The sequence below is a fragment of the Macaca thibetana genome, chromosome 4 (assembly GCF_024542745.1).
Source record: "Macaca thibetana thibetana isolate TM-01 chromosome 4, ASM2454274v1, whole genome shotgun sequence".
NCBI lineage: Eukaryota > Metazoa > Chordata > Mammalia > Primates > Cercopithecidae > Macaca > Macaca thibetana.
The window spans coordinates 79,126,253-79,150,021 of record NC_065581.1 but is presented as its reverse complement, the minus strand read 5'-3'; positions in this window follow the sequence as shown (position 1 = coordinate 79,150,021).

The following is a 23,769-nucleotide window of genomic DNA, read 5'->3' as shown; positions in this document are numbered from 1 at the left end:
AGCAGCTGGCTGATGCAGCTGGCCCAGGGCAGTGAAGGGCTTAGCACCCGGGCCAGCAGCTGTGGAGGGTCCGTGCCTAGTGCCCCAGCATTGCCAGCCCACCCGTGCCATGCTCGAATTCTCGCTGGGCCTCAGTCGCCTCCCCAAGGGGCAGGGCCTGGGACCTGCAGCCCACCATGCCTGAGCCCCCCAGCGGTGGGCTCCCACGTGGCCCAAGCCTCCTGGACCGGCACCGCCCACTGCTACAGGGTGCCCAGTCCCATCAACTGCCCAAGGGCTGAGGAGTGCAGGTGTGTGGCATAGGACTGACGGGCAGCTCCACCCACGATCCTAGTGTGAGATTGACTAGGTGAAGCCAGCTGGGCTCCTGAGTCGGGTGGGGACTTGGAGAACTTTTATGTCTAGCTGGAGGATTGTATATGCACCAATCAGCACTCTGTGTCTAGCTTGGGGTTCGTGGATGCGCCAGTCAGCACTCTATCTAGCTAATCTGGTGGGGACTTAGAGAACCTTTGTCTAGCTAAAGGATTATAAATACACCAATCAGCAGTCTGTGTCTAACTCAAGGTTTGTAAACACACCAATCAGCACCCTGTGTCTAGCTCAAGGTTTGTAAATGCACTAATCAGTGCTCTGTGTCTAGCTAATCTAGTGGGGACTTGGAGAATTTTTATGTCTAGCCAGAGGATTGTAAACACACCAATCAGTGCCCTGTCAAAACAGACCAATCAACTCTCTGTCAAATGGACAGATCAGCTGTCTGTAAAATGGACTAATCAGCTCTCTGTAAAATGGACCAATGAGCAGGATGTCGGTGGGGTCAGATAAGGGAATAAAAGCAGGCTGCCCGAGCCAGCAGTGACAACCTGCTCGGGTCCCCTTCCATGCTGCGGAAGCTTTGTTCTTTTGCTCTTTGCAATAAATCTTGCTGCTCACTCTTTGGGTCCGCACTACCTTTATGAGCTGTAACACTCATCGCGAAGGTCTGCAGCTTCACTCCTGAATCCAGTGAGACCATGAACCCACCAGGAGGAACAAACAACTCCAGATGCACCGCTTTTAAGAACTGTATCACTCACCGTGAAGGTCTGCAGCTTCACTCCTGAAGCCAGCAAGACCACAAACCCACCAGAAGGAAGAAACTCCTAACACGTTCTAACATCAGAAGGAACAGACTCCAGGCACACCATCTTTAAGAACTGTAACACTCACCATGAGGGTCCGTGGCTTCATTCTTGAAATCAGTGAAACCAAGAACCCACCAGTTCCGAACACATGTTGGTGACCACGAAGGGATTATCGCCTGTTGCCAAGCAGTGAGACTATCGCCTATCACTAAGTGGTGATTACCATCGGACCCCTTTCGCTTGCTATTCTGTCCTATTTTTCCTTAGAATTTGGGGGCTAAATACTGGGCACCGGTCGGCCAGTTAAAAGTGACTAGCACGGCCACCAGAATAAAGACACGGGTGTCAGGCTTTCTGGGAAAGGGCTCTCTAACAACCCCCAACTCTTCGGAGTTGGGAGCATTGGTTTGCCTGGAACCAGTTTCCGCTTTTCCTGTACTTCTGGGCTGAGCCGTGGGTCAACAGAGGGAAAGCCATTCAGCTCCGGGGTCCTGATAACACGTTGGTTGACCATGTGGCCATGAGTGTAACTCTCAAAGGCATGTCGCCCAAGCAAGACTTGCCCACCTATCCTATTTATCCTGACCCTTGCCCCCTGGGTCCTAACGCCTGCCAGATAAACTTTCTCTCATCTCTCTTCTCTGAGGCTAGTCCCGCTTCTAAACATCACTCCCTGTCTCTGGTGCTTTTCTAGTTTCTCCTGTAAGAATGATTTCTAGTATAAACTCCAGGACTCTGTTATCTTCTTTAGGCACCCAGCCTCACCAATCAGAAAGACATAATTTTTGCCCAAAGCCCCAAAGTAGGGGGTACTATCTGGAATTTTAGGATCCCTCTTCAGACTAGCAGGCCTAACAAAAGCTATTCCTGAAGCTAGGATATGGGGAGCCTCAGAAATTGTATCCTTCCTGTTCATATAAGTGAGGACAAAAGGTGTCTCTCTTCCAACTCTGGAGATCCCTTCCCTCCCTCAGGGTATGGCTCTCCACTTCATTTTTCGGGCATAATATCTTTGTAAGACATGGATAAAGTCCCAGTACTAACAGGAGAATGCCTAGGACTCTAACAGGTTTTCGAGAATGCATCGGTAAGGGCCACTAAATCTGACCTTCCTCGGTCCTCCTTGTGGACTGAGAGGAAAACTAGTGTTTCTGCTGCTGCATTGGTGAGCTCAACTACTTCGATCAGCAGGGTCCAGGGACCATTGTGGGTTCTTGGGCAGGGGGAGAAACAAAACAAATCAAAACCATGGGCGATTTTGTCTTTCAGATGGGAAACACTTAGGCATCAACAGGCTCACCCTTGAAATGCATCCTAAGCCATTGGGAACAATTTGACCCACAAACCCTGAAAAAGAGGCGGCTCATTTTTTTCTGCACTATGGCTTGGCCCCAATATTCTCTCTCTGATGGGGAAAAATGGCCACCTGAAGGAAGTACAAATTACAATACTATCCTGCAGCTTGACCTTTTCTGTAGGGAAGGCAAATGGAGTGAAATACCTTATGTCCAAGCTTTCTTTTCATTGAGGGAGAATACACAACTATGCAAAGCTTGCAGTGTACATCCCACAGGAGGACCTCTCAGCTTACCCCCATATCCTAGCCTCCCTATAGCTCCCCTTCCTATCAATGTTAATCCTCCTCTAATCTCCCCTGCCTAGAAGGAAATAAGCAAGGAAATCTCCAAAGGACCACAAAACCTCCAAGGCTATCTGTTATGTACCCTTCAAGCTGTAGGGGGAGGGGAATTTGGCCCAACCCAGGTACATGTCCCCTTCTCCCTCTCTGATTTAAAGCAGATCGAGGCAGACCTTGGGAAGTTTTCAGATGATCCTGATAGATACACAGATGTCCTACAGGGTCTAGGGCAAACCTTCTATCTCACTTGGAGAGATGTCATGCTATTGTTAGATCAAATCCTGGCCTTTAATGAAAAGAATGTGGCTTTAGCTGCAGCCTGAGAGTTTGGAGATACTTGGTATCTTAGTCAAGTAAATGATAGAATGACAGCCGAAGAAAGGGATAAATTCCCTACCGGTCAGCAAGCCATCCCCAGTATGGATCCCCACTGGGACCTTGACTCAGATCATGGGGACTGGAGTTGTAAACATCTGTTGACCTGTGTTCTAGAAGGACTAAGAAGAATGAGAAAAAAGCAAATGAATTATTCAATGATGTCCACCATAACTCAGAGAAAGGAAGAAAATTCTTCTGCCTTCCTCGAGTGGCTATGGGAGGCCTTAAAAAGAATATACTCCCCTGTCACCTGAATCACTTGAGGGTCAATTGATTCTAAAAGATAAGTTTATTACCCAATCAGCTGCAGGTATCAGAAGAAAGCTCCAAAAGCAAGCCCTGGGCCCTGAACAAAATTTGGAGGCATTATTAAACCTGGCAACCTCGGTGTTCTATAATAGGGACCAAGAGGAAGGGGCCCAAAAGGAAAAGCAAGATCAGAAAAAGGTCACAGCCTTAGTCATAGCCCTCAGACAAACAAACCTTGGTGGTTCAGAGAGGACAGAAAATGGAGCAGACCAATCATCTAGTAGGGCTTGTTACCAGTGTGGTTTGCAAGGGCACATTTAAAAAGATTGTCCAATGAGAAACAAACTACCCCCTCGTCCACATCCACCATGCTGAGGCAATCAGTGGAAGGTGCACTGCCCCAGAGGACGAAGGTTCTCTGGGTCAGAAGCCCCCAACCAGATGATCCAACAACAGGACTTAGGGTGCCCAGGACAAGCGCCAGCTCATGTCATCACCCTCGCTGAGCCCCGGGTATGTTTAACCATTGAGGGTCAGGAAATTGACTTCCTCCTGGACACTGGTGTGGCCTTCTCAGTGTTAATCTCCTGTTCTGGACAACTGTCCTCAAGGTCCGTTACCATCCGAGGAATCCTGGGACAGCCTGAAACCAGGTATTTCTCGCACCTCCTCAGTTGTAATTGGGAGACTTTGTTCTTTTCACATGACTTTCTTATTATGCCTGAAAGTCCCACACCCTTATTAGGGAGGGATATATTAGCCAAAGTGGGAACTATTATCTACATGAATATGGGGAACAAGTTACCCATTTGTTGTCCCCTACTTGAGGAGGGAATCAACCCTGAAGTCTGGGCATTGGAAGGGCAATTTGGAAGGGCAAAAAATGCCCACCTAGTCCAAATCAGGCTAAAAGACCTCACCACTCTTCCTTATCAAAGGGAATATCCCTTAAGGCCTGAAGCTCATAAAGGATTACAGGATATTGTTAAACATTTAAAAGCTCAAGGCTTAGTAAGGAAATGCAGCAGTCCCTGCAACACCCCAATTCTAAGAGCACAAAAACCGAAAGGTCAGTGGAAACTATTGCAAGATCTTAGACTCATCAATGAGGCCGTAATTCCTCTATATCCAGTTGTACCCAATCCCTATACCCTACTCTCTCAAATACCAGAGGAAGTAGAATGGTTCACGCTTCTGCACCTCAAGGATGCCTTCTTCTGTATTCCCCTGCACTCTGACTCCCAGTTTCTTTGCCTTTGAGGATCCCACAGACCACACGTCCCAACTTACATGGACGGTCTTGCCCCAAGGGTTAGGGATAGTCCTCACCTGTTTGGTTAGGCACTGGCCCAAGATCTAGGCCACTTCTCAAGTCCAGGCACTCTGGTCCTTCAGTACGTGGATGATTTACTTTTGGCTACCAGTTCAGAAGCCTCGTGCCAGAAGGCTACTCTAGATCTCTTGAACTTTCTGGCTAATCAAGGTACAAGGTGTCTAGGTTGAAGGCCCAGCTTTGCCTACAGCAGGACAAATATCTAGGGCTAATCTTAGCCAGAGGGACCAGGGCCCTCAGCAAGGAACAGATACAGCCTGTACTGGCTTATCCTCACCCTAAGACATTAAAACAGTTGCAGGAGTTCCTTGGAATTACCAGTTTTTGCCTACTATGGATCCCCAGATACAGTGAGATAGCCAGATCCCTCTATACTCTAATAAAGGAAACCCAGTGGGCAAATACTCATCTAGTAGAATGGGAACCAGAGGCAGAAACAGCCTTCAAAACCTTAAAGCAGACCCTAGTACAAGCTCCAGCTTTAAGCCTACCAACAGGACAAAACTTCTCTTTATACATCACAGAGAGAGCAGGGATAGCTCTTGGAGTACTTACTCAGACTCGTGGGACAACAGCATGACCAGTGGCATACCTAAATAAGGAAACTGGTGTAGTAGCAAGAGACTGGCCTCACTGTTTAAGGGTAGTTGCAGTGGTGGCCGTCTAAGTGTCAGAGGTTATCAAGATAATACAAGGAAAGGATCTCACTGTATGGACTACTCATGATGTAAATGGCATACTAGGTGCCAAAGGAAGTTTATGGCTATCATACGACTGCCTACTTAGATACCAGGCACTACTTCTTGAGGGTCAGGTGCTTCAAATATGCATGTGCATGGCCCTCAACCCTGCCACTTTTCTCCCAGAGGATGGGGAACCAATTAGCATGACCACTGACAAAGTATCGTCCAGACTTATGCCGCCTGAGATGATCTCTTAGAAGTCCCCTTAGCGAATCCTGACCTTAACCTATATACCAATGGAAGTTCACTTGTGGAGAATGGGATACAAAGGGCAGGTTACGCCATAGTTAGTGATGTAACCAAGTTGAAAGTAAGCCTCTTACCCCAGGGACCAGTGCCCATTCGCAGAACTAGTGACACTTACCTGAGCCTTAGAACTGGAAAAGGGAAAAAGAATAAATGTGTATACAGATAGCAACTATGCTTATCTAATCCTACATGCCCATGCTGCAATATGGAAAGAAAGGGAGTTCCTAACCTCTGGGGGATCTCCCATGAAATATCACAGGGAACCATGGAGTTATTGCACACAGTGCAAAAACCCAAGGAGGTGGCAGTCTTACACTGCTGAAGCCATCAAAAAGGGGAAGGAGAGGGGAGAACAGCAGCATAAGTGGCTGGTAGCAGGGAAAGACCAGCAGAAAGGAAGAAACAAAGAGACAAAAAGGAGACAGAGAGGAAGAGACAGAAAGTCAAAGAAAGAAGGAGAGAGAGGAAGAGACAGAGAGAGAGACAAAGGCAGAAAGTCAGAGAAGGAAAGAGAGGAAGAGACAAAGGAGTCAAAGAGAGAGATAGAAGTAGTAAAGAAAATACAGTGTACCCTATTCCTTTAAAAACTAGGGTAAATTTCTGTCTACCTAGCCAAAATATATTCTTCTTACGTGGAATGTTGACATATATCTGCCTCCCCAGTAACTGGACAGGCACCTGCACCTTTGTCTTTCTAAGTCCCAACATTAACATTGCCCCAGGAAATCAGACCTTATCTGTACCCCTCAAAGCTCAAGTCCATCAGTGCAGAGCCATACAACTAATACCCCTACTTATTGGGTTAGGAATTGCTACTGCCACAGGAACCAGAATAGCCAGTTTACCTACTTCATTATCCTACTGCCACACACTCTCAAAGGATTTCTCAGATAGTTTGCAAGAAACAAAAGAATCTAGTCTTACTCTACAATCCCAGATAGACTCTTTAGCAGCAGTGACTCTCCAAAACTGCCGAGGCCTGGACCTCCTCACTCTTGAGAAAGGAGGATGCTGCACCTTCTTAGGGGAAGAGTGTTGTTTTTACACTAACCAGTCAGGAAGAGTATTGTTTTTACACTAACGAGTCAGATGCCACCTGGTGTTTACAGGAAAAGGCTTCTGAAATCAGACACTGCCTTTCAAACTCTCATACCAACCTCTGGAGTGGGGCAACATGGCTTCTCCCCTTTCTAGGTCCCGTGGCAGCCATCTTGCTGTTACTTGCCTTTGGGCCCTGTATCTTTAACCTTCTTGTCAAATTTATTTCCTCTAGAATCGAGGCCATCAAGCTACAAATGGTCTTACAAATGGAACCCCAAATGAGCTTGACTAACAACTTCTACCGAGGACCCCTGGACCAACCTGCTGGCACTTTCACTGGCTTATAGAGCTCCCATCTGGAGGACGCTACAACTGCAGGGCCCCTACATCACACCTAACCAGCAGGAAGTAGCTAGAGCGGTCATTGGCCAAATTCCCAACTGCAGTTGGGGTGTCCTGTTTAGAGAGAGGATTGAGAGGTGACAACGTGCTAGCAGCCCTCTCTCTCGGTGCTTGCTCAGCCTTGGTGTCCACTCTGGCAGCGCTTGAGGAGTCCTTCAGCCTGCACGGCACTGTGGGAACCCCTCTCTGGGCTGGGCGAGGCTGGAGCTGGCTCCCTCTGCTTGTGGGGAGGTGTGGAGGGAGAGGCGCAGGCGGCAACTGGGACTGCGTGTGGCACTCAGGAGCCAACGCAAGTTCCAGCGGCATGGGCTCAGTGGGCCCTGCACTTGGAGCGGCCAGCTGACTCTGCCGGCCCGGAGCAGTGAGGAGCTTAGCACCCAGGCCAGCAGCTGTGGAGGGTGCACCAGGTCCCCCAGCACTGCCAGCCTGCCCGTGCTGCGCTCGAATTCTCGCCAGGCCTCAGCTGCCTCCCCATGGGGCAAGGCTCGGGACCTGCAGCCTGCCATGCCCAAGTCCCCCCACGGTGGGCTCCCACTGGATGGGTGCCGCCCCCTGCTCCAGGGTGCCCAGTCCCATTGACTGCCCAAAGGCTGGGGAGTGCAAGCACGTGGCGTGGGACTGGCAGGCAGCTCTGCCCACGGCCCTGGTGCGGCATCCACTCAGTGAAGCCAGCTGGGCTCCTGAGTCAGGTGGGGACTTGGAGAACTTTTATGTCTAGCCAGAGGATTGTATATGCACCAATCAGCATTCTGTGTCTAGCTGGAGGTTCATGGATGCCCCAATCAGCACTCTGTATCTAGCTAATCTGGTGGGGACTTGGAGAACCTTTGTCTAGCTAAAGGATTGTAAATACACCAATCAGCAGTCTGTGTCTAGCTCAAGGTTTATATATACACCAATTGGCACCCTGTGTCTAGCTCAAGGTTTGTAAACGCATCAATCAGTACTCTGTGTCTAGCTAATTTAGTGGGGACTTGGAGAACCTTTATGTCTAGCTAAAGGATTGTAAATACACCAATCAGCACTCTGTGTCTAGGTCAAGGTTTGTAAACACACCAATCAGCACCCCGTGTCTAGTTCAAGGTTTGTAAATGCATAGTGCTCTGTGTTTAGTTAATGTGGTGAGAGTTAACTTGGAGTTAGTTTAGTTAACTAGTTAGTTAGTTAGTTTAGTTAATGTGGTGTTTAGTTAACTTGGAGAACTTTTATGTCTACCTACAGGATTGTAAACACACCAATCAGCACCCTGTCAAAACGGACCAATCAGCTGTCTGTAAAGTGGACCAATCATCAGGATGTCAGTGGGGTCAGATAAGGGAATAAAAGCAGACCACTGAGCCAGCAGTGGCAACCTGCTCGGGTCCCCTTCCATGTTGTGGAAGCTTTGTTCTTTTACTCTTTGCAATAAATCTTCCTGCTGCTCACTCTTTGGGTCCACACTACCTTTATCAGCTGTAACACTCACCGAGAAGGTCTGCAGCTTCACTCCTGAAGCCAACAAGACCACGAACCCACCAGGAGGAATGAACAACTCCAAACACGCTGTCTTTAAGAGCTGTAACACTCACTGCAAAGGTCTGCAGCTTCAGTCCTGAAGCCAGCAAGACCACAAACCCACCAGAAGGAAGAAACTCTGAACACGTCTGAACATCAGAAGGAACAAACTCCTAAAATTACATTTTATTATATCAACAGAAGAAGGTGCTCTTGAACTAAAAAACTAGTAAGCCACCAAATGTCTCACATTTGTCAACACAGAATTATTTCTTATTGTTAATCCAGAAAATACAAGATATTTACTGTAAACAACAACCATAAAGGTTACTATATAAAGAAGATGGAAAATAAAAATCAAAATATTTCTATTGATGAAAATTCTAAAAAAAATCCATGAAGAGTAATAAAACTGAATTAAATAATATTAAACATTTTCATATATTAAAAAGCCCATCCCAATAGAAATTCAAATATTCAGAAGGGGGTGAAAGAAAATGAGAATTAAACTAAGTCCAGAAAGAAATAGGAAAAAAAAAAAGGATAAAATCATTTTAGGAATGAAAACTAAGGTACAGAGTAACCAAGAGAGAAAAGAATCAATGATAAATATCACAAGGGAAATTTAGGAAGAGAATTAAAATAGCCAAGAGAATGAAAATAGCAAGAAAGAGAAATAATAAGCAAGTGATAGCTATAGAAGATAGGCAAAGTAGATCTCACATACATACAATTGGAGTCCTTAAATCAGAAAAAGCAAAGCAATGGAATAACAGAAATGTTATTTAAAATTATTATATTATAAATTTAAAAACCTGAATCCACATACGTGGGACTAAAAATGACTTAGAACAATCAACTAAGAAATATGTGCTAATGAAACTTTTAGACTTTAATGTTTAAAAATAATCTCAGGGGTTACAGACAAAAAGACCATATATTTTACAAGAGAAAGAAATAAAGTTAAAATAAGAGTTCTTGACAGCAAGATACAAAGCAAAACAACTTTGAAACAAGATTTTTTAAAAGCAAGAACAGGAAGTGTGAGTGAAAGCTTTTATATCTAGACAAGTTAGTGTTAAACCACCAATGCTATATATAAACAGTTTTGAAGATAGAGTGTGAGAACTCAAGGAGGGGTATATTCACAAATAAAACTAAAAGTTAAACTTTATCCAACCAACAGAAGACTAGATAAAGTCTGGCAAATGAACTGATAGTATACATGGAATATATTTCAATGTAGACCTAACATTAAAACAAATAGTGGAGAAAGAGTATGTAAGCATTATACAATCTGACAAAGTAGAAATAAGACAACTCACCATAAAAATTGTAGAGAAAAGTGACAAGAAGGTGGACATAATAAACTTATTGCTTTATAGGTAATATGTGCAGTCCAATTATATCAATTAGAAATGACAAACCAAATAGTAGAAGCCTCAGAAAGCCAAAAGTGGACTGAAGACATTACAAACAACATTAGAAAGAGGTAACCACTGGAAGAACAGCAAAACCTTTCTAAATACCAAGAGAAAGAAACAGTAAATATTACTGATATGCACAGTTTGACATAAAATTGACTTGAGCCAAGATATATTGTCCATAGAAAGAACAAAGTATAAGAAGTGTATATGGTATGGTCGCATTGTAAAGAAATATAGGTGAAAAAGAGTATGTAGTTTTTGCAAAAAAAGAAATTCAAGAAGAATGTCCCAGAACTGAATAAAAATGATTATATATTGCGGTTGGGTACGAATGGGACACGATTGATAGGTTGAGAGCATAACATTTTTGAGCTTACCTTTATATATATTTGAATCATGTAAAAGTTTGTAAATATAAAAAAATTTTTAAAAATGAAGAAAAACTCTAATACAAGTAGAAATAAATGAATCTTTTTGTCAAAATGATAATATCACTATACATATGAGAATAATAGATTCAAGTAATTTGGAACACAGTACTCTGTATACTTTAAATTAAATATATTCTAAAGACAAAAAGAGTTGCAAAGAAATGTTAATCTTCACATGGTAGGTTTGTTTTTGGTGATGAGACTATAATAATCTAAAACAATGTTTTGGTCAGACATTGTGCATATGGGACAGTCATCCCATAAGATTATAACGGAGCTGAAAAATATCTATTGCCTGGTGATTTCATAGCTATTGTAACGTCATAGTGCAATGCATTACTCATGTTTGTGGTGATGCTGGTGTAAACAAATCTACTGTGCTCTCAGTCATATAAAAGTATAGCACATAGGATTATGTACAATACATAATACTTGGTAATCATAATGAACAATTATGTTATTTGTTTATGTATTCACCATACTATCATTTTTATCATCATTTTAGAGGATACTCCTTCTACTTGTAAGAAAAAAGTTAAGAGTAAAACAGCTTCGAACAAGTCCAGTAAGACATTCCAGAAGAAAGCATTATTATCATAGATGACAACTCCATGCGTGTTATTGCCTCTGAAGACCTTCTAGCCGAACAAGATGTAGAGGTGGAAGACAAGTGATATTGATGATCCTGATACTGTGAAGGCTTAGCCTAATGTGTGTGTTTTTGTCTTAGTTTTTAACAAAAAACTTTAAAAAGTAAAAAAAAAGTTAATAAAGTTATAGAATAGTAATGTAAAGAGAAAATATTTTTATACAGCTGTATAATGTGTTTTAAGCTAAGTGTTGTTACAAATGGATCAAAAAGTTGAAAAAAATTAAAAGTTTACAGAGTAAAAATGTTACGGTAAGCTAAAGTTAATTTATTATTGAAGAAAGAAAATATTTTAAAATAAATTTAATGTAGCCAAAGTGTGCAGGATTTGTAAAGCCTAGAGTAGTTCATAGTAATGTCCCGGCCTTCACATTCACTTACTACTGACTCACTGCCTCAGCCAGAGAAAATTCCAGTCCAGCAAGCCCCATTCATAGTAAGTGCCCTATACAGGAATACCATTTAAAAATCTTTTAGACTGTATTTTTACTGTACCTTTTCTGTGTTTAGATATGTTTAGTTACACAAATACTTACCAGTGTGTTACAGTTACCTAAGGTATTCAGTAGCATGTGCAGTAACATGCTGCACAGGTTTGTAGTGTAGGAGCAATAGGCTATGCCAGATACTATAGGTGTGTAGTAGGCTATACCATCTAGGTTTGTGTAAGCACACTCTATGATGTTCACACAGTGATGAAATCATTTAACAACTAATTTCTCAGAATGTATCACTGTCCTTAAGTGATACATGACTGTATTGTAAGATAATGCTCATGATTAAGTCTATTGCTATTGTTGTAGGAAACTAGAGTTCTTCAGACAAATATAAAATGAGGAAAGGTGAAGACGAATCCTGCAGCGTTAAATTGGAGGAGAATGTGAGGTGAATGAATTTTAAAAAATTAATTGTAGAAGGCTTAGTATGTTGAGTATTGGTGGGTAGAAACTAGTTGATTACATTTCTTGATTAAAATGTAAGAGAAAGGGGATAGTGTATAGAGCAGGTTCCTTAGGGTATGAGAAGAATGGGAACCTGCATCTAAGTGAAGGCATTAGCCTTAAATGGGAGAATAAATAACTCTCTGTATTAGGCCATTCTTGCATTGCTATAAAGACATACCTGAGACTGAGTAATTTATAAGAAAAAAGATTTAAGTGGCTCATGTTTCTGCAGGTTGTACAGGAAGCAGCATAAGCAGCATAATAACACAGCATAATAACACCAGCATAAGCTTCCTGGCCTCAGGAAGCTTACAATCATGGTGGAAGGCAAAGGAGGAGCAGACATATCATGTGGTGAAAACTGGAGCAACACTGAGAGAGCTGGGGGGAGGTGCCTCATATGTTTAAATAACTAGATCTGGACAACACCACGCCGTGAGGGATCTGCCCCCATGTTACAAATACCTCCGACCAGGCCCCATCTCCTGCACTGGGAATTACAATTAAACATGAGATTTGGGCAGGAACAAATATCCAAAGTATATCACTCCTCTATTGAGGCAGGCAGAAAAATGGAAAGAACAGAGACAACACAAATAAGTGTATGGGTTTATGTAGGAAGCTCAAGGATTTCCTGAATGATGGTTTCTGTTTTCTGTGGGATGTAGAGGAAGTAATCTGCTAAGAATGACAGGGATGATGTGGGGGGATATGAGGTTTTAGGAGAGCACAGAAAGTTTGAAATCCATTATGGAAGATGGGAGAGGGACTTAATTAGAGTATCGTGAAAGGATTGCCAGGCGATGCTGTGGATCTCATTGGAATTGAACGTTATTAATTTGTCTTGGCACCAATAGATGTGTTGTTTTTTCTTGGGAATAGCATTGGATCTATAAATTACTTTGGGCAGTATGGCCATTTTCACGATATTGATTCTTCCTATCCATGAGGATAGAATGCTTTTCCATTTGTTTGTGTCCTCTCTTATTTCCTTGAGCAGTGGTTTGTAGTTCTCCATGAAGAGGTCCTTCACATCCCTTGTTAGCTGTATTCCTAGGTATTTTAGTCTCTTTGTAACAATTGTGAATGCGAGTTCGTTGATGATTTGGTGCTCTGCTTGCCCATTGTTGTAAAGAAATGCTTGTGATTTTTGCACATTGATTTTGTATCCTGAGACTTTGCTGAAGTTGCTTATCATTTCAAGAAATTTTTTGGCTGAGATGGTGGGATTTTCAAAATATAAAATTATGTTATCTGCAAACAGACAACTTGAATTCCTCTCTTCCTATTTGAATACCATTTATTTCTTTCTCTTGCCTGATTGTAGATAAATTTTTTTGATGTTCTGCTGGATTTTTGTTTGCCAGTATTCTATTGAGGATTTTCTCATCAATGTTCATCAGGAATTGGTGGTAATGAGGATTGGTTTGAAGCACTACTAGGTGAAGACGATCTGAACTCTGCTTCCTTATTCTGCAATAACAAAGGATGTTGACAACCACATTCTTCACTTGGTGAGACTGCTGGAGAAGCAGTGTCCTCAGATAGAGAAAAGCTTTAATTAAGGCAAGAAGGTGGAGTGAGTTTAGTGGCAAGGCTAGGGACTGAGGGCTCCAGGAAACATAATGAAAGTACTGGGAATAGGAAGATGGTTAGAAGTTGGGGTCAGGAGAAGGAAGTCACAGAACACTGTCATAATGCACACTTCTAATTTCGTTGCCTAGAATGGGAATCATGACAGGCTAGTTCATGTTCTCCAACCACACATAGCTAGTTAAAGAAGCAAAGGCAAACTAAGACCTCTAAGATTTAATAGTAGCAGTGTTTAGTCATACTATACTGACGTGCATCTTTTTAATGGTAAGTTTAATGCAAAATAAAATTTTATTGTCTCAATAAAAATGCATTTCAAGGAAGCAAATACTATAAAACACAATTTGAACATTAAAATGGAGTTCAATGTAAAACCTAAGCCAATTTAGTTTCTAAAGTATCATCTATAGGCATATATGCATTTATTTCAAAATTATGGGCAATGAAATTAAATGGACAGTGGCTTGAGGAATTGGTTTCCAGAAAATGAGTCATAAAGTTGGAACTCAATCTTATAGTAATACAGTGACCCAGAACTCCTGGTAATCTATAAAGCTCTAACTAGGAAACACAGAAATAAATGTCTCTTAGGAAATATAGCTATAGAGTTCTTAAAAAATGGCAAAAGTAATGAAGCCACTGGGATAAATTACTGAGGCAAAATCAACATTTAAACAACTTGTTATATTACAGAGGTCGTATTGGAAAAAAGGGGACCATATTCATATATATATATATATATAATCTCTCTCTCTATACACACTCTACAATATATGCAGTATATACATATATACACATATATAATATATAAATCCTACATATAAAATGTTTACATATATATGTGTACACAATTTTGTCAGAAGTACATGGCAGTGGCAGCCAAAAATCTTCTCAGAGATTAGTAAAGAGAGAATACTTTTCCTAAGACAGAAGGATTTATTCAAAAGCTCTTTATAAACATTTACCTTTAGTAACATTTCCACATTATAGAAATAACAAATGACCGGCATGTTACAATCTGAAGCTTCTTTTAAATGCAGTAGGATTATATGGGAACTTTCTGCTCTTTAAAAGTCATTTTCTTGGAGGGATAAATATCACTATATCCTATGAATCTTATAAAATGTTTGACATTCATATGCACATATATAAAGATACAAAAGTTCCTTTAATTCTGAACCTTTTTTTTGCAGTGTAGCATTCATGGATTCTCTTATTCACATTATTAGTATATGCCCTCTATTTTCCACTTCATTCATGCAACAAATGGTTTTGGGGTACCTACTCTGCACCAAACACTGTTCTGTGAAATAGGTGTGAACATAATTTTGAATTCTGTTAGTATAAAATAAGATATGAGGTTTTTGTGAAGGACCTCTCTTCTGAGTTCCAGACCCACATACACTTTTCTTCATAGCCATGCCACTTGGAGGATCCCAAGGCTCCTCAAACTCACTCTTGTAAGTGAAATCAGTGTTCATTCTACTAGGAAAGAGTGATTGTTTCCTTGTGTTCCTCTCTCACCTGTTAGAAGCTTTCCAAAATATAAAGCTGGCCACAATGCACTGCTGTTGCAATACTCCATGACTCTTGTGCCTAAGGCAATATTTCAAAAAATATATTTGAATACACTAAAAAAAAAAAAACAAAACAAAACTGAGTAGGCTTGGAAGAAAGAGATCATAGGCTAAAATGATGACCACAACCATGGCATTTTTCCAAAATTTCATGATTTACCTTTATACTTTATGAAGTTTTGCATATTAATCTACAATGTATCTTTATTTATTTTTCCTATGTTTGAAAATTCTCACTGTTTAACACCTTCTCACCTATCTGAGTAAAATTTTCCCTTATAGGTCTTCCAGTACCATTGATTTACTGGGCAAATGGCTACATATATTCTCTGGCTTTATGTATTTCTGACACATATGCTATAGTTGGAGAAGTAGAGACCTAAAGGATATAGCTCAGATCTTGATGCACAACATTCATGAGGAGGCAGTGTAATCAAGCACTTAGGAACCTGGGCTCTGGAATTTAATTCCTTATTTGAATCCTGACTCTGTTGTTTGCTAGTTGTTTGCTCTTGGGCAAGTTATTTAACTTCCTTGGTTTTATTAAATATGCCTTGTAATACCATCGACTTTAGGGTTATTATTAAGACTATGAAATGATATAAAGGGTTCAGCCTAGTGCCTGGCCCATAATAAATGTTCAGGAGTGTTTATTCATCTCCTGTTAGAGCCCCAAGAAATAACTTGCAATTTCTTTCACATGCCATAATATTTCATGTGGATCTGCCTTTGGTCTAGAATATTCTACTGCCATAATATTGTATATGGTGTCACCAGGGAAGGAATAGAAAAAAAAACATGTTTCTGTTACTTCCCTAAAGGAAGAAAAAAAAAACCAAACCAATAACCCTGATATGGCAGGCATAAAATACATAAAATTCATTATGAGGATAGTAAAAGGTAAGTCATCTCTTTTTTTTTTAATGTAATAGTGTAAAACTCACCTAGTCTTCATCAGAATAGAAAATAAAACTATGAGCATTCTATCTTGGGAGAGGTTGACTGGGTCTCACCAGGATTGTAGTATGAATGGCAGAGTTAAGCATGACAGATATCACCTTATAGCCCCATCCCCATGTTGTGTTCTTCCTTGACTCATCCAACCTTATTCAGCAGTTGAATTTCCACTCTCCTTCTTCTTTCTCATCCCTTTACCATCTTTTTCCCACCCCTTTTCCATCTTCAAGTGGAAGCTTGAATACATACTTTCCACTTAAAACAAACACACAGCTCAACATTTCACATATCACATCCTTCCTGGAGCCTTCACCGGCATTAGAAGATCCTGATAAACTGACATAGTGAATTAGAACTCTTCAGCTTGAGAAAAGTTCTGCTTAGCCAAATAATGTTGGCATTTCCATATTGTGAACCTCAGAGTAACATTTATACACTCTACTAACAGAGCCTGCATTTCCAGCATATACCCTAAATCTTGAAACCCCACATGGCTCAGTCTCTATATAGCATCACATGCAAAGAAGCATGGTCTGGCAGACCAAAAGTGACTTTATGGTGTATTTTAACTTTACTTTTATTTCTCAACAAAACAACAGAGGGGTTCAACTCCTGTCTCAGAACAACCCTTATTAGTGCCATTTTCTCCACTCTTCTGCTTTCTTACCCTTCACCTCATAAACTCTCATGTTCCAGAATTGCTTATATAATACCAGCTTCTAAAATGCTCTCTTCACATTTAGTGCCAAGTGACTTCTTTTTGTAACTTATTACTTCATTCCTTCTCTTTAGGTAGCCCAATTTAGCCTCTTCATCCTTTTATCTAATTACCTTTTCCTACCTCTTCTTTCTTTCTATTTTTTCTAATTTTGCTTCTCAAAATCTTAAGCATTCAAGTTAGCAAATACTCTCCTATAGATGATTAGTGTGACTAGAGAGATTGTGAGTTGAATGCAGATTAAAGATCTGGTCCCTATCCACATATTTATTTGTTTGTTCCTTCTCTGGATTGGGAGTGTCTTGGGAGGATGTCATATTTACCTTTGTGTCTGCAGTACCCAACATAGAGCGTGGTGCAGAATGACACTCAAAAATTGTTGAGTAAATGATGAAAATTATTAATCTCTGTAAAGGGCTTCTTAAATAGAAATTCATGAAAAAATAAACTTGGTTTACTCTGTAACATAACCAATGTAAATAAACTTTAAGAGGCCTGTTGGGACTCTAAGTCTCCTTATCCGTAAATTATCTGTTGTGACATCAATTGGGCAGAGAGGTCTTTCCACATTGTCAGACGGTCTATTTCTTCACCTCTGTCTAGATACCGTCTTTTTCTCTGGTATGTCTGCTCATAGATCATTGTATAAAAGCAGCATTTTAGTTGAAAATTTGCATAAATTTTGTGAAATGTTCAAATTATGAGTTCAGCTTTAGCCACTTGTGAATTCTGACTTTTATTAAGTTAATACCATTGAAAAATTTGGTATGAAGTGGGGCCATTCAAGGTTGACATGGTGGCCCTTTACCACAGACATAGATGTGAAAAGACCTGGGCAAGAAAGCTGTCCACCTCCACCTGGGCTCTTCCTTCACCTTCAGTTCAGCCTGGGTGGGCTTTTCCCCTTCCCTTCCTCTGCCATCTTTGCAACCACAGCTCCTGTAATATTTGCAGTTGGAGACTCAAGAGAAAACAAGTACATGAGGCTGTATGGCAAGGGCATCACAGAAACACTTGATTATTTAGCTAGGACAAAGGCTCTCAGCATCTTCAAGGTGAAGCATTATCTAGTGTTTTAGTTTAATTCAGCAAACATATAGTGCATGTAGTAAGAATAGAAATTAAAGTCCCTTTAGAAAAGGGATTCTATTTATTTCTCTTTATATTGCCAACCAACAGTCCTGTGCTTGTTCACAGTTGCCACTTCGTAAATGTTTGTTGGATGAAAGAGCAAATTAAATTTATCCTTACCCTTATGGAGCATATGATACAATGCTGAACACACTGAGATTGGTATATACAATAATAGAGGTGGAGCTACAGTATGACGGGAGCAAAGAGGATGAGGAGATTAATGGTTGGTATAAAAAATGTTCTGAAACCTTCCATATTATATGCCCAAGTTCAACAGCAACACTCATAAAATGAAAAGCCCTATAATATGTTTATGTGCCAAAATTTTGATTGCAGGTTGCTATGAACAGAGGGAAACTAAAATTAGAAAGAAACTGCATGGGTTTTGATATGAAGGAAGAATATAGTTTTTAAGAACATACTTATTGGAAAAACCAAACCCAAAAGTCGGAAGCAACCTCCATTCTACTAAGGCATTGGGTGGAGGATCTTTAACTAAATGAGGTTCTCATGCAGATTATAATGAAGTAGAGAATAAAAGAACAAAGCAGGGTAGAGTGAGGTGACATAAGAAGGAACAAAAATGATCACATCTGACAACTCTTGTCCAGAAGAAATGCCGTTACTTTCACTCCACAGCCTGAATATTACCTTCTCAGAAGGTATTTAGCCCATATTTATTGCAGTAAAACTAAAGAAACTCTACTCTTTCAAGCTCTTTTCAGTTTAAAATTCATTCCTTAGATCATTCATCTCTTCCTTCATTCAGGACCACTGGTGTATGAGACCCTATCCTGGTAAGTTTCAACATGGGAGTGCCTTTGGACCTTAGGGCAGGTCTCTGAGTGACGTTTAAACCATCCTGATCCATTCGGATGAATTGACAAAGGCTTTCCTAGGCCTCAATACCCGATTGTTTTTGGCATTAGAAACACTGTTTTACAATTTTATGATATTGACATGACTGTGCTCAGAGTGACAGAATGTTATGTTTACTTCTCTTCACTGTGGTTGACTCTTTACAGTCAATAACATGTAATAAAAAGTGAGATTTATTGTCTACTTTATATTGGGCCTTTACAATTAATCATGTAATATAAAACATTAACCTTAGACTGAAAAACAACATTTCCAATTTTTTATATTACAGAGAAAGAGTGTAGTGACACTTTTAGTAGTTATTGAAAGTATCTTAAGCTGAGAATTAAGACTTCTCCCCAGGCTTAGACCACATATATTGGCTGTGGGGTGCACTGGTATCCGATCTTTTTGCTCTAAACTTTGGATGTTGAAATCTGGATTCATATTTCATGTAAAGAGGATGAATCTCTTTTGCCTACAGCCTTTAAAATATGGTTATCTAGTTTTGGTCAAAATTCTCACCATTAAGTTCATTGTTAAATTGAATAAACTATCTGAAATCTGGGGGAATGAGAAAATGGGTATTTTGGGTAATTACATACTCTGCTGAATAACCTAACCAAACATAACATATATGGGCTGTTCAGGTTTCAAGTTAGTAGAAAGTACTATAACATTTTCTGATCAGACTGTTGAGATCTTTTGTTAGTTACAGCTCAGGTTTACCTCTGTGACTAGCCTTCACCAAGCAGCCATCCCTTCCTTGAACAGACCCCTCTCTCTCATGCCCCTTTCCTTGGTACATTCTCTTATTTTTGTCCAGAAATACTTTTTCTCTTCTTCCTGTTTAGATGTCACCCCTACTCTGAAGCCTTTAGTTCCTTCACAAGAATCTCTCCCAATCCAATTGCTTGCTCTTTTATACTCCTATAACAATTTTTTTGGTAATTTTTTTCATAGTGATAAAATATAAATAACATGCAATTTACCATTTTGTCCATTTTTAAGTGTGCAATTGAGTGGCATTAAGTACACTTGCTGTTGTGCAACAATCATTAAGTACACTGACACTGTTGTACAACAACCACTACCATCCATCTCCAGCATTCTTTTCATCTTCCCAAACTGAAACTCCATCAAACAATACCCTATTAAACAATAACTCCCCATAGTTCTTCCTTTTAGCCCCAGGCAACCACCACTCTACTGTGTCTCTATGAATTTCACTACTTTAGGTATCTCGTAATACTGGAATTGTTCCACTAATTGTCACTTTGTGACTGACTTATTTCACTTAGCTTCATGTCTTGAAGGTTCATCCGTGTTTAGCAGGTGTCAGAATTTCCTTCATTTTTAAGGCTGAACAATATTTCATTGTATAAAAATGTCACTTTTTGTTTATGCAGTCATTCATTGACGGACACTTGGTTTGCTTCCACCTTTTAGCTATTGTGAATAAGGCTGTTACGAACATTGGTGTGCAAGTATCTGTTCAAGTTCCTGCTTTCAATTGTTGTGGGTATATACCCAGGAATGGAACTGCTGGATCATATTCCATATTTATTTTTTGGAAGAACTACCATACTGTTTTACATAACAGCTGCACCATTTTACATCCTAACCAGTAGGGCACAAGGGCTCTGATTTCTCTTTCATCAACACTTACTTTCTTTCATTCTTTCCTCCTCCTCCTTGTCCTCCTCATTCTTTTCTCCTCCTCTTCCTCTTCCTCCTCCTTCTTCTTCTTTACAATAGCCATCCTAATGGATGCAAAGTGGCATCTCATAAAGTTGATTTGTATTTCCCTAATTAACAGCAATGTTGAACATCTTTTCATGTGCTCATTGGCTATTTGGAAAAATATCTTCTTTGGAGAAATGGCTCTTTAAGTCCTTTGCTCATGTTTTGTTTAGTTTTTTTTTGTTGTTGTTGTTGTTGTTGAGTTGTAGGCATTCTTTTTACATTCTGGATACTAACCCTTTGCCATATATGTGATTTGCAAATATTTTTTTCCTATTCCATAAGGTGACTTCTTATTCAGTTGGTAACACACTTTGATAAATAAAAGTTTTTAATTTTAATTTTTATATATGTTATTTATCTTTATCTTTATTTATTTTTTTTTTTTTGTGAGACAGAGTATTGCTCTTTCACTCACTCAGGTTGGAGTGCAGTGGTGCAGTCTCGGCTCACTGCAACCTCCGCCTTCCAGGTTCAAGCGATTCTCCTGCCTCAGCCTCCTGAATAGCTGGGCTTACAGGCATGCACCACCATGCCCAGCTAATTTTTGTATTTTTAGTAGAGATGGGGTTTCACCATGTTGGTCAGGCTGGTCTCAAACTCCTGACCTTGTGCTCCGCCCGCCTCAGCATCCCAAAGTGCTGGGATTACAGGCATGAGCCACTGCACCAGCCTATTTCTCTTTTGTTAAATGTGCTTTTGGTGTCATATATAAGAAATCTTTAATAGATCTCATATTATGAAGATGTTCCCATGTTTTCTTATAGAAATTTTATAGTTTTAGCTTTTATGTTTAGGTCTTTGATTCATTTTGAGTTAATTTTTATATGTGGTATAAGTTAGAGGTCCAACTTCATTCTTTGGCTTGTGGATGTCCAGTTTTCCTAGCACTATATATTGAAAGCTCCCTTAATATTTTGCACATATATGTATACGTTTTTCTATTTAAAATGATGTGTTTGTAAACTGGCTGTCATGCAGGGAGAGATTTGCAGAATTAGCAATTTCCCTCATATGAACAGTCTACCATGGCCAAATTCAAGCTAAGATGATATCACTGAACAGGGAGTTAGGAAGAAATATTAGTTAAGGGGTAGAGGCCGGGAATTATTTTACTTTGTCTTTCTTGTACCTGGCATATACTAAATACTCAAGTCTTACTTCATAGATTCTTATTTGACAAATATTTCAGAGTGCTTTCTATGTGGCAGGTAATTGTGCTAGATGCTGGGTACACAATAATGAAAATAAAAACAAAAACAGCAAACATGCATGATCTCTACCTTCATGGATATTATAATCTAGAGAGATGAGAAATAATTTAGAAGTAAACCAGAAAATAACTAAATAATAATTACCCATTATCGGCTGGGTGTGTTGGCTCACACCTGCAATCCTACTGCTTTGGGAGGCCAAGGCAGGTGGATCACCTGAGGTCAGGAGTTTGAGACCAGCTTGGCCAACATGGTGAAACCCCATCTCTACTAAAAAGTACAAAAATTAGCTGGTCGTGGTGGCGGGCACCTGTAATCCCAGCTACTCAGGAGGCTGAGGCAGGAGAATCCCTTGAACTCGGGAAGCGAAGGTTGCAGTGAGCTGAGATCACGCCACTGCACGCCAGCCTGGATGATTCTGTCTCAAATAATAATAATAATAATAACCCATTATCAGTAAGATAAAGTGCACAGTGACAGAATTGCTTAAGCATTCCTGTCTAAAGAAGGGTTGGGGGGGAAAAAGCAAGCATGATGCTCTATACCTGGAAGGAGAGACAGAAATGATTATGAAAAGTGCTGAGGAAGAGCCTTTTAGGGAGGGGGCCAACATGTGCAAAGGCCTTGAGCCAAATGACAACTGAGTGAAGCTCATAACCACTGAGTGAAGCTCAAAGGAGGCCCATGTGGCTGGGTTAGAAAGAGGAAGCAGAGTGCCCTATGCTAAGATTAGAGAGTTGGCGGGGGCCATATCATACATGGCCTTAGAGGTCACTGTCGGGTATTGGGATTTTATTAAAAGCAAAATGAAAAGCCATTTATGGGTTCTAAAAAGAAAGCAGGCATAAGTGGATTTTTAAATATGAATTCTTTTTTGTCTGTGTGAATAGTGGGTTACTTGAAAGTCACTGATGAAGTGGAATTGTGGTAAAGAAGCTTTTGAAGTGCTGCAGATGACATAGAAAGAAGTGGGCAGATTTGAGACTTTATTTTGAAGGCAAAGTAGAGACTTGATGATGGATTACATGTCGAGGGTGAGGCAGCCAAGGTGTCCTTCAGTCAAGAACTTGTGGAAAGAAAGTTAGAAAAGACATAGTTCATTCTTTTTAAGAAGCTGTGTGCCAGCCAGCCCTGAGCTAGGCACTTTGAGTGATATAAAAGAGGTAGATGATAAATTATTCACACACAGAAAACATAAACCTTGCTCCTAGTAAAACTTTTAAAATAAATTTTATATATAGTTTTACCCAAATCTGCAAACTACAATAAATCAGTGTATATAAAGGTGTAAACTACTGCTGTATTTGAGGTTGAGAATAGTGTGAAAAGAATTTTGACAGCAAAAATCCTACTGGGTTTATTAGGAATGAAAGTTTCATGGGGGTTAAAGTATCTGAAGAAATTATAAGACTCATACTGGTGGACAGGAGGAATTTGAGGTTCTTACAAGTATGGTCAACTAGAAAACCACAGAATCTATACAGAGGGCTGCATGTGAGGTGGGTGGGAAGGTAGCTGGTTCAACTGCAGAGCTGCTGGATCTAGGTTAGTGGAGAGCTAATAGGAACTGCCATTACTATCATCAGAGCTTTTGGTGCTTTTCCTACAGTTCACAAAGTGCTTTCCCTTGATTTACTTGTTTCAGTCCTTACCATGAAATAGGTAAGGTACCAGAATATTTCCTTATTTTATAGTCTGGAGAGATGGGTTATTGCAATGGTAAGGTGTTTCACTCAAGTATACATGTCCAGGGTTTGTATTAGAACTGGAATCCAAATCTCATTCTCTGATTTTATCTTTTTCAATAAAAAACTTATTTTGCTGTAACATTATCATGATTAGTTATTTGGGTATGAGTTTTGTTGGTCT